Consider the following 11,215-nt stretch of genomic DNA (forward strand, 5'->3'; position numbering starts at 1 on the left):
GTTGTTTCAAAATGAAATTAATTCCAAGGTCCGAACCTATCCCGAAAATTGTTTCTAGCTTTTTTCGCTCGGCAGTTAATTAACATTAATTAATTGATATTGAAAAGGCTTTTCGATGTCAAAACTCATTTCTGAAAATTTTTGATATTCATTATATATAATATTTTTCATTCGGATTTCGGAATCATCTCGCATCCACAAGAATTATTGTCTTCTCAGTACAGAAAGTTAATTATTCATCGATTCATTTCGTGCTCTTCAACTCAGGAACAACAAATTTTTCCGCCCTCGTTAAAAAAAAAATTGTGTCAATTCAATAAAACTGAAGCATGTAAAGAGATCGACAATTTCGGTAAATATTTAACAATCTACAGATTCGATAAAGGCTTCTTGCATTTGTTTGTTGATACTGAAGATGTAGCTCTAGCAATCAAGGTGTTTTCAAAGCGATACAAATTAAGAAACAATTATCGAATTATCCTATGAACACGAAGATGAAACAATCCAAAATTCCGAAATGAAATTCAAAATGAACTGTTTTTCGTCATACTTGATATAAGTATTGAGTTTTTTACTGAAACATTTGAACTACTTTCGAACCATTTGAAATATTTCATTTTATAATTGTTACTTAATTGAATAATTACTCAATGAAATCAGATTGTTAGAGTCTCTGCACAATAATGACATAGAGGCATTCATTCACCATTATGTTACAGTATATGTATACTTGTTCGAAGAATGCTACTGTTGACGAATGATATGAAGAGAAGTTTTTATCTTAAAAAAAAGGATGTTCCAAGAATGCTTACAGGCGATCCTTTTGAGTATGCTTCTTTTAAGACAGTTGATAATCAGAAAATGAAACATGAATGTAGGTACTTAATATGCTTGCTGCAGACAATCTTAAATTCATGAGATCTTTTCAGAATAGCCAATTTCATATCAATTAGTGTAAATAAAAGTTGACAGTGTTCATAATTCATTGAAATATAGTTAATGAAATTCATTAAATATATATAAAATTATTTCTTTGTTTACATTATGCCAAGCGCCATAAGCTTATGTCTACCGGCATAATGGCAATAAAATCAAGGCAACGAACATGACAAAAACATTTTTTCTGTATCAGTCTAAATTAATATTCCTAACGAAATAAAAATTCCGAATAAAATAAAATATCTTTTTGAATGAATTCTACACCGATATTTTGTTGGAATTACCCCAATTCAACTTCCTTGAAATCGAAGTAGTCAAGATCAACGAGTTGAAGAAGAATATTTTACGAAACGATTGGTAACACTGTCGGTTTCTTTTACAACTAGAATAGACTTCTTCAGATATCTCAGTCAGTCATATTCCATATTCCTATAATAACCTGATATTTATCTACTGATAACATACTATAATCTCAAAATGGAAACTGGACCTGTTGTTCAACCACAGCCAAAACTTGGAATCTTTTTTTTTTGTCTGTGTTCATTTATTGTCATCAAAGAAGTGTTTAGGGGTGCAAAGAGGATGTTGAAGTACATGTTCAGCTCAGTCCCAATACCCCCAAAACGTGAGGCAGGACCTGCTCCAAAAATCAAAGTCCAAACTCGCAAGCCAGGACCTGTAGAAGTATGAGATTTTACAGAAATAATTATTTCTGTTACTTTGCATTTCATATCGTAATTGTCTAATAGAAGTTATATAAAATCAATTTTATAAAATTTTTGAATGTCATTTTTACATATGTACATGGAATATGGTTTTTCATTCCATGATAACTGTAATATAAATGTAATGAATATCAGAAATTAAAAAATTATCGTTATTTCATTGTTTGATTATGTTAACAGAACTAAATCCCTAAAAAATAAAATAAATGTTTGTATGAAACTGTTGGATTCATTGAAATGCAGTTCAGAAAATTATACGTTACAGTGATAACGTTTTTTTCATGCATTTTTTTAAATGCATATGTTGTTCTTTGTGAATAATATTTCAGATTAGACATATTCAATGCAATAATTATGTCTTCTAAAATATAACATATTTTTTCATAACATCTAAACTTTAGTATAATAATGATATTTTGAAAACATTATTCATGCTAAATAATGTAAAGTCGAGCAGTAGGGAGAGGTGATGAAAAAACATTTCGAATTATAAATTAATCAAGAGAAGACACAAAATAACCAAAATATATCTTCGAAAAAAGGTGAGCATTATTAATTCTTATATGTGTAATTTTTATTTGAAAAATGTCTAACGAGTTCACATGTTATGTTTTAAGTTGAGTATTCTCATAGTCATATATTTTGCTTGGAATTATGTTTAACTATCTTCATTATTCTGCTTCAGTTTTTCATCATCGTCCGAAGTCTGATCAAATTATTTCCATCTGACTTCAATTGTTTGGCATCTCTTATATATTTTCCAATATTTCTCTGTGTAATCGGATCTTATTTTTCAATTATTTTGTCGATATTGAACTATAGATCAACATTTTTGAAGAATACGAAATGATAGATGTCCCAATTCATTTATTCGATTCTGAATGTCCCAAGTTATAAAATTATCGAAAGAAAAAAAATTATTGCTGAAAAAACGTTTGTATTGAATTCCATGAAAGTGAAGGTAATTCACTTTATCTAGATTTTGTTATTTTGATTGCCTATACACGAATATTACAGGGGAACAGCCGGATCAAATATCTAGTTTTCAAATAATTCTCGATCGGAATGTGCTAGAGACTTGACATTATAAGGGTGTACTCAGAATCTGAATATCATAGTAAAGTTTGTAATTACATATTCAAAAATCATTCGACGCTTTTGAAGTTATTCTCATATAAAATTTTTTTTTCTCATTGATCGAAATACCCTCGAATTGAAATTTAGAAACCAGTTGAAATAAGCAGAACGAGTGTTTAGGAAAAAATTTGTGCTGATTGTATTATATCATCAGAAGATTAATTCAAAATTGTTTGTAAAGCTTAGATGTCTTAGAATTTATCAGTCAGATCTTAGTGCTATTTTGTGTGTAACCCAATAAACCACAGAATATCCTTCAAGGAAGGTATTGATTTGTTTCAATCGAGGTTTCAATTTTCTTGTTAATTGCCAAGAAGTAAGAAGAAAGATTTGGGACTTAACGTGTTGTGAAGATAGAGCTTCAATTTAAAGAAAAATACGAAATTTGAATGAAAATAACGATTAATTCGAAAGAGACATATTTGATTCCAGAATGGTCTTTTCCCATGATTTCTGGTCAATATACAGGGTGCTCTGATTTGTTTCCGACAAACTGAAACGGGTGATAGATCACATCATTTTAAGCAAAAAAGTTTCTATGAACATGGGTCCGGAAATGCTTCGTTTCCGAGATACAGGGTGTTAAAGTTGAAAAAATAATTCGTATTTTCTTAAATATCTTTCGACTGATTCCAAATAATTGCATAAAAGTTGGTACATAGGGTTAGGTTAGGTTAGGTGAGAAATTCAAATTTGTGGTCGATTTGGTTGTATTTTCTAGAGGGCGCCACTGGCAATCATTTCGTCCCCTATAAACCGTAGCAACTTTTCTGTGCTACCCTGTACGTCATTCTGGACTAAAACAATCGATTCCCCTGACTTTTCTAGTTAAAAAAGGTATAACTCATTCAAGTTGCTAGGGGCAACCGTTTCAGAGAAGAACGCATTTAAAGCCAAATCCATATTTTAGTAATCTCTAAAACATGTAGAAACAAATTTGTAATAATTTTAAATCAAATATTTTTTAGAAGTAACAATTTAGAACAAAACAAAATAACTTAATAATTTTTAAAGAAGGTGTTCGAAATGTCCACCGTTCTGTTGAATGCACAAATGACATCTTCGAATGATTGATTGTTTTACATTCAACAATTGTTGCGGCACTAGATTTAAAATGGCTATACACAATGGCAGATTTAAAGTGTGTTAGGTTCAGATGTCATTAATTATAATTATAGTTAACTAAGTTAATAGCTTATCAACAAATACAGGAAAATGGTATTGGTTACCAAATGCCCGAACGAAGCATACAAAGAAGAAATCATCTACAGAGAAATAGGATTTTACAGACCTTCGAAGAAAATAAGAACTCAGTATTCGTAAAGCATCCCAACAACGTAATATTTCAGGAAACAGAATAATCAGAAAACTTAAAAACAACAATTACTTAGCATACCACTTCTACTTATTAGTGGGCAATAGAAAATCCGCATGCATTTCACCTTAGAAATTTTCAAAATGAATTTAAATTTAATATTTGAATAGAAATAATTTCATGAAAGGATTTCGAAGCAGTCAAAAAATATTAAAGAAAACGCGAATTATTTTTTCAACTTTAACACCCTGTATCTCGGAAACGAAGCATTTCCGGACCCATGATCATAGGAACTTTTTTGCTTAAAATGATGTGATCTATCACCCATTTCAGTTTGTCGGAAACAAATCAGAACACCCTGTATCTATGAAAGGGAAAAGTGGAATCAGCTATGTGTTTTTATATTCCTTCTCGTTCCTTTGAGTGAATACTTTAAAAAAATGGCATAAATAACATAATGTTTAATTTTCGCTCAGAATAATACTGGATAAAGTATATTTATTATTCATAATGATGGAATATTCAACTCGTAGTCTCTGAAAATTATCCTGGAAACTTCAAAATATCTAGACATTCGAGATTTATTATGAAATATAGATTATACATTAATTCAATTTTTTTTTCTGCCTCATAAAGTTTTTGATGTTCTTTGTGTTGATGAAAAAAATTTCAATTCTACGAAAGCAATTCATTATGACAGAAAAATACATTTCTTGAAATTGGCATAGGTGAATATACCTGGATATTTTCTCGCTGCATTTATATTCAGTTATAATATCACAGAAGCATACACAATATTCGATTATACACCGATTCACGAGACGTTCGTATAATCGAAATATATTGTCTATGCTCGAGTTGGTATTCGTTACGATTATATAACGAATAATTTCAATAATTATAACCAAAGCCCTGCATTTTGATAGTTCAATGACATCTCACCAATAAAATAAAAGACAAATTATTTTAATGGCGAACGTCCAAGAATGTTACTATGGAAATGATCCCAATTTGGCAGGAGGCGAAACACCAAAACGATAATACTACGTCGTCAAGGGTATATCCACTTATTATCAATACTACGTAACTATGGGAAATTTGCTGATTCTATTGGTTCATCAGAAAATGAGATATATATTCAAAAATAATGTCAAATAAGTATTCTTGAAATATCGTAAATAACAAACAACAAAAAAATAAGGGGCAATTCTGCTTGACTTCCTATGAAAAATTACTTCAAGCATTTTGCTGGTCGAATAAAATTTGATTAGAGAAATTAATTAACTTTTCAGCGGCAACAAAGTTGTTTACTTACTGGAGAAATGAATAAAATCCAGTCTTATTGAAAAACTTCTACATTGTTTCATTGCCACGAGTATTTGAGTTGGTCTTCAGGCACTTTCTCAAACTGGAAGTTACAATGGCATTTTACCGAACTCAGATAAGTCGATTCGATTCAAGTTTTCAACCCCAAGAGTGGAACTCTTCAGAAAGACTTTGTGAGGCTGAAAAATGTTTCGGACGTAATTTCCGCTGCATGAATAAAACTGAAAAAAATGTTTACTGAAATTTAACGCATGATATGGTCGGACACATCGACAAAGCATTTTGAAATGAAGAGAATGATGATGAGGAGAGATATTTTATGTAGGTATGTATTGCATTGATTACATTTATTTTAGTAGCAAGGATTCATGATTTAATAGAAATTAATTTTATTTGTTTCTCATTTGTAAACGTCAGTTTCCAAAAACACAATATTAATCAAGAAAGTTTATTTTATCAAGTCACTAACTTGTAAAACTGACAGTTGACTTGCACAATTTTTACAAGTTAGTTAGAAAATTTTGTTTTATCGTCATATATGTTGAAAATCATGGTACAATTGTTATTTCCAGTAACACAGATTTTTGATGATGAAAGAGTTGATACTGAAGATGATGAACCATCTGTTGACTCAGAAACTGCTGAACTCGAGGACTGCAGAACATTTGTACTCTCCTTACTACCAAATAATTTGCTAGACATTTCGATTTTTTTGTTGACCGAATCATCTACATAACTCATCGCAATTTCGGTGCTCTTCCACCCTCCTGCACGCTTTAGTGCTAAAATATCTCCACCCGAATCCGCAATCATAGTGGCTCCAGTTCTGCGAAAAGAGTGGCCGGTGTATAACTCTGGGTCTTTTAAACCTAAATATTTCGCTATTTGCTTTGGGATACCACCAGTAGTGTGCTGGCCAGCATTAAGGAAAATGCACTTTCCATGTCGGTATGTCAAAAAACATCTTAGGCTTTCTGTTCCAGGAGGCCGAAGATTTACATATTTTCTGTATAACAAGCAAGGCTTGAAGCTGCAGCCATCATCGGTTATGGTGAATCTTCTTGTTGTTAAATTTTTTGTTAGCCGCAATGTCACAATAATGTATTTTCCCATATCTTTTACATCATTCATGTTTAAGGACAGAATTACGTCACATCGACAACATCCAAAAATCCCAAATATTGTTACAATTTTCGCCAGCAACCACTGGTCATCAGGAGCATGTAAAAGAAATTGTTCAGCCTCTTCTTAACCTAATACCTTGGCCTTTTTTGGCGTATAACGCTCATTTTTTTCGTTTCAGAAACGCTATTACCTTCTGAAATCTGCAAATGACAACTAAACGTCATATTTTTCAATAAATTTTTTAAGGAAAACAAACCTGCGAACAGTGGCATTTTCTTTCATTTCCAAGCAGCTTTTCTGCATAGACCATTTCGCCCATAAAGTATTAGGGCTCAATCTAGCTGATAGTTGATTCAAGTAGACCAACAAAACATCTTCAGTTACCCCAATCACACTATTTTTGTTTTGCCACTTTTTGAAGTCGTCGTACCTTGAAGCTGATTTTGCAGGTAATAAACTTGAAGCTACACTACTGGCTGCCTCAATAATTTCTTTTGGTACATTCATTCTCGTTTTCGCCAAAACAAATGTAAAGAAAAATAAACAGACATGTTCATGGCAACGCTTCCATAGACTTATGTCTATGATAGCTTACGACATTTGAGACAAATTATTGAGATTTTTTTGGAATTTATCTAACCTTTTTACAAATGAGAAACAAATAAAATATAAAACAATACACGCAAGGTAACGGGTTTTACAGGCTCAAGGAGGTAACTGACTCGCCCGCGGCTCGTCAATTATATCCTCCATTCGCCAGTAAAAACCCTCTTACCTTGCTAGTAATGTTATATACTATGTTCGTCGCGGGGTTATTTTTTGATTTGTCACGGGCTTTTGATAGTCTTTCCTATGAGTTCCTTGTTGATAAATGTTACAACATGGGATTCAGGGGTATATTTCTAACATGGATTCGAAGTTATCTAGAGTGTAGAACTATACTTGTAAAGGTTGATAGTACTTTCTCGCAAGAAGAGAATGTTAATTTGGGCGTACCTCAGGGTTCTGTATTGGGGCCACTCCTTTTCCTTTTGTTTATAAATGACTTACCTATAAATTTGAAGAACATGCTTTCTTTTTGTGATTCGGTTACACTGATTTTAATTTTCTCATGAACATGTTGAGATTGGTTTTGTTTGCTGATGATACCTCAGTGGTGATTAGCGCCAAGACGTTCGAAGAATTGCAGAGTTTATGTCAACTCTTGCTACAGTGTTTTGTAGACTGGTGTCGTCAAAATAATATAATGATTAATATCAGCAAGACAGAATGTATTTACTTCAAAAATAGGAGATATGGGTAAGGTGGGCTAACCTTGCGGTATTTCGACTTTGTTATAGAAGCTAAACAAAGTGCAAGATTTCTGGGAATATATCTTGACCAGAACTTGAAGTGGAGCTCGCATGTCCATTCTGTATGCAAAAAAATTAATAGTTCCTTCTATGCTATAAGTAGAGTTAGAAATACTATTACCTTACATTTACTCATAAATGTTTACTATAGTCTTGTATATAGTCACATTTCTTATAATATTATGTTATGGGGAAACTCATCCGATGTTGATAGAGTATTCATAGCACAAAAACGGATTCTGCGAATGATGTTTAATCTTACACCTAGAACTTCATGCAGACCATTTTTCAAGTACTATCATATTTTGACTGTTGCATCAATTTTTATTTTCAGATGCCTTTTGTATGCTAAAGAGAATGAAAACAATATAACGAAGCTCTCAGTATTTCATAGCTATTACACTAGAAATGATAGAATTATGTCCATCCCTTAACACAGAACTACTAAGTTTGAAAAGTCCCCCTTATATCAATGTATGAAGTTTTTTAATCATCTTCCAAGAAGTGTACAATGTCTTAGTTTTAAGGAATTTAGGAAAGTAGTTGAGGTTATAATGTTAGAAAAATGTTATTACTCAGTTAGCGAATATTTTTCAGTTAAATTGTGATTGTTCACTGATTTTATGACTTGTCCTATACATGTAAAATGTCTTACAGGATGAATAAATTATTATTATTATGGATTCAGTTATCGTTTAGTCGAAACAAGGATTGATTAATTCTATAGAATTCTGTAGATGCTCTTCAATAAGAAAACCAAAAGCGCTATTCAATCAGTGGCGTAGATGTAGAGAGTACACCACCTTGAAAGAAATTGTGAAAAAACTCTCAAGATACCTACTCAATAGTATTGTCACATAAGTACTCTTGATAAATCTCAAATTGCAAATAAGTTTTTGAGTCTAAAAGCAACTGAACACAACGCATTCGTTTGCAAGTTTAGATCGCTAGTGATTTGGAGAATTGATTAACATAGTTAAATCTTAAGGACAAAATAAGTCATAGAAGTTAATTCCAATATGATTTTTCAGTTATGGAGGTGTGAATCGAACACGTCCTGGACTTCAACCGCTTCATATCTATGTTTGAGAATACATGAAGGATGAAAGATACTTCAGTTCAGTGCAAACTAGAAAAGAGCTAGTTCCCCAAATTCAGAATGCTACGAATAGTCAGAATTCAATATTGTTCGAACTATGATCGTTGTCTTGATATTAAGGTATGTAGAATGCGTGAAGGTTGTTGATCAAAATATTATTCATCAGATCAATCTTTTTAATTGTTAATTATTCCTCACTTTTTCTGTGCATATTTATAAATCAGGGAAATGAGAGCCTGTACTGCAATTTGATTTGATATTTGAGCATAATTGAAACGAGTTTTTGTAATAACTATATTATAAATGTTAATATTATTTAACATTTAATATTCGATTCGTAATTAGAGTTCACAGGTTCTTTTATCTTCAAGAATTGCAGGTTTGAGAAATATAAACTAATATGAGGTTTTCTTTTGCGGAGATCGCTATCTGGGCAACTGTCATCTTTGAAACTGTCATTTTTTGACATTTGATAATTAAAAACTACGCAATTACTAAAAATGAAGCAATATCTACTTCAACAATGCATTCAAACTGTTAAAATTAAAAATAAAATGCTAAAAAATTTCTAGTCACAATTCGCAAAACTAAATTACATTCGGGTCGTCATGAAGCATCTTCTCGGTTTCAAGTCTTTTATTTGAAGGGTTACATAATATTTTTCGATCTATCAAGAGATCATCTTCAGGCCCTCGACTAATTCAAACGAAAACGAACAGAGCAATCTCATCTCAAATATTGCTCTGTTTGTTTTATTTTGAAATAGTATGACCTGAAGATAATCTCTTGAGAGATCGAAACATATGTTGCCAACTAAAAAACCTGGCGGCGATATCCTAGTTATTCCTGGTCACAGGACATCAAATTATGAACAATCTCCCACCAATCAGGAGATTGTTATGTTCGATCATTCATCAGTTTCTAGAAATAGGAATTTATACCATTTCGAAAAAATAAAGAATTTATAATTGAATCATTGTAATAACTATGTAAGAGAATATCTAGAGGATAATGACTTGAACGATAACACAGTCAATCGCAAATTTTGTTCAGTTAAAACTTATTGAATTTTCTTTCTTTTACTTCATTATGACCTGTCCTATACTTGTTTGTCTAAATTCAAAAGGATCAATAGTTGTTATTATTATTATTCTGCTTATAGTATCTGTTTTGGATTTTAATATTTATGTTCTTGTGTGAATATCTAACTTAATTTTTTCGTAGTTATTGTCCGAATACATCTAACAGAACTGAATATCCTGTTTTGAGGCAGATGATGGAACGCTTGTCACTGCATATCATCTCCTTGGGTATAACTTGTTGTCTGCAGGAATCCCATCCTTGACGGAAGCTTTGATCCAAGCAATTTCTCGCAGAAGGAGCCCCTTTTACGGCCTGTGTGCAATTCCAGACGTTTCCCCACTGTCTTCCCCCATTAAGTGAAACCAACACTTACAAGCAATGTTCTGTTCTGACACAGTTGGCAACAAAAGAGTCACATTTCATCATAAGTATTCGGCTCTTCTCGCAGTAAACTCATCATATCAACATTTTCGCTTCGTTTTTATGTCATATCCATTATTAGATGTGATGAGGAACATTTCGCGGTCGTTTTTTCCCAGTTTTCCCTCCTTTATTGCGCGGAGAGAAAAAGAATTATATTTGTGATAAATCGTCGTTCCGTTGTAATTGTTTTTGCCGCGGGATCTGTGGACCGATCCAGTTTTGTGTATAATTGCGTTCTTTCGACTGGCATAATCGATTATACACAGCTCAGCTCTCGGCTTCTCGTGATATTGTCCATGTTGCTTCAAAGGCACTCGCAAAAAACTTGCAGAAGAGAATTCACAATGGTTTGTTTTGGTGGAAATATTTCTCCTTGGAGGTTTAAAATTGAATGCAGGCGTTTGTGAGGATTTGAAAATTGGATGGGGGTTAAATCTTCTGCTCATTATTTCGTTTTTGAGCGGTCGTTTCCTGAACAGTTCGCGCTATCATTTGATCAAAATGTTCGTAATTTTGAATTTTGCCCTAGGTCTAAAATTAAATGATATAGATGTGAAACTATAATTTCCAGCTCCTCGCAAAACTTTATATTGATCGGGTAAAAAAAAATATATAGCAAATTTCAAAAAAATTTCCAGAAAAAACAATTTTTCGGTGACGACAAAAACCGACAAAATTGAAATTTTGGTTG

General features: G+C 32.2%; 1 long non-coding RNA gene across 1 annotated transcript; it reads left to right on the forward strand.

The window, feature by feature from the left end:
* Positions 1 to 1,303: 1,303 nt before the first annotated feature.
* LOC123678593 lies at positions 1,304 to 9,338 on the forward strand. The gene is made up of 3 exons (XR_006747280.1): positions 1,304 to 2,206; positions 5,409 to 5,767; positions 8,951 to 9,338. It is a non-coding gene; the product is annotated as an uncharacterized LOC123678593 (long non-coding RNA).
* The last annotated feature ends 1,877 nt before the right edge of the window (positions 9,339 to 11,215 follow it).

Source organism: Harmonia axyridis, chromosome 4 (genome assembly GCF_914767665.1).
Source record: "Harmonia axyridis chromosome 4, icHarAxyr1.1, whole genome shotgun sequence".
In the NCBI taxonomy this organism is placed as follows: domain Eukaryota; kingdom Metazoa; phylum Arthropoda; class Insecta; order Coleoptera; family Coccinellidae; genus Harmonia; species Harmonia axyridis.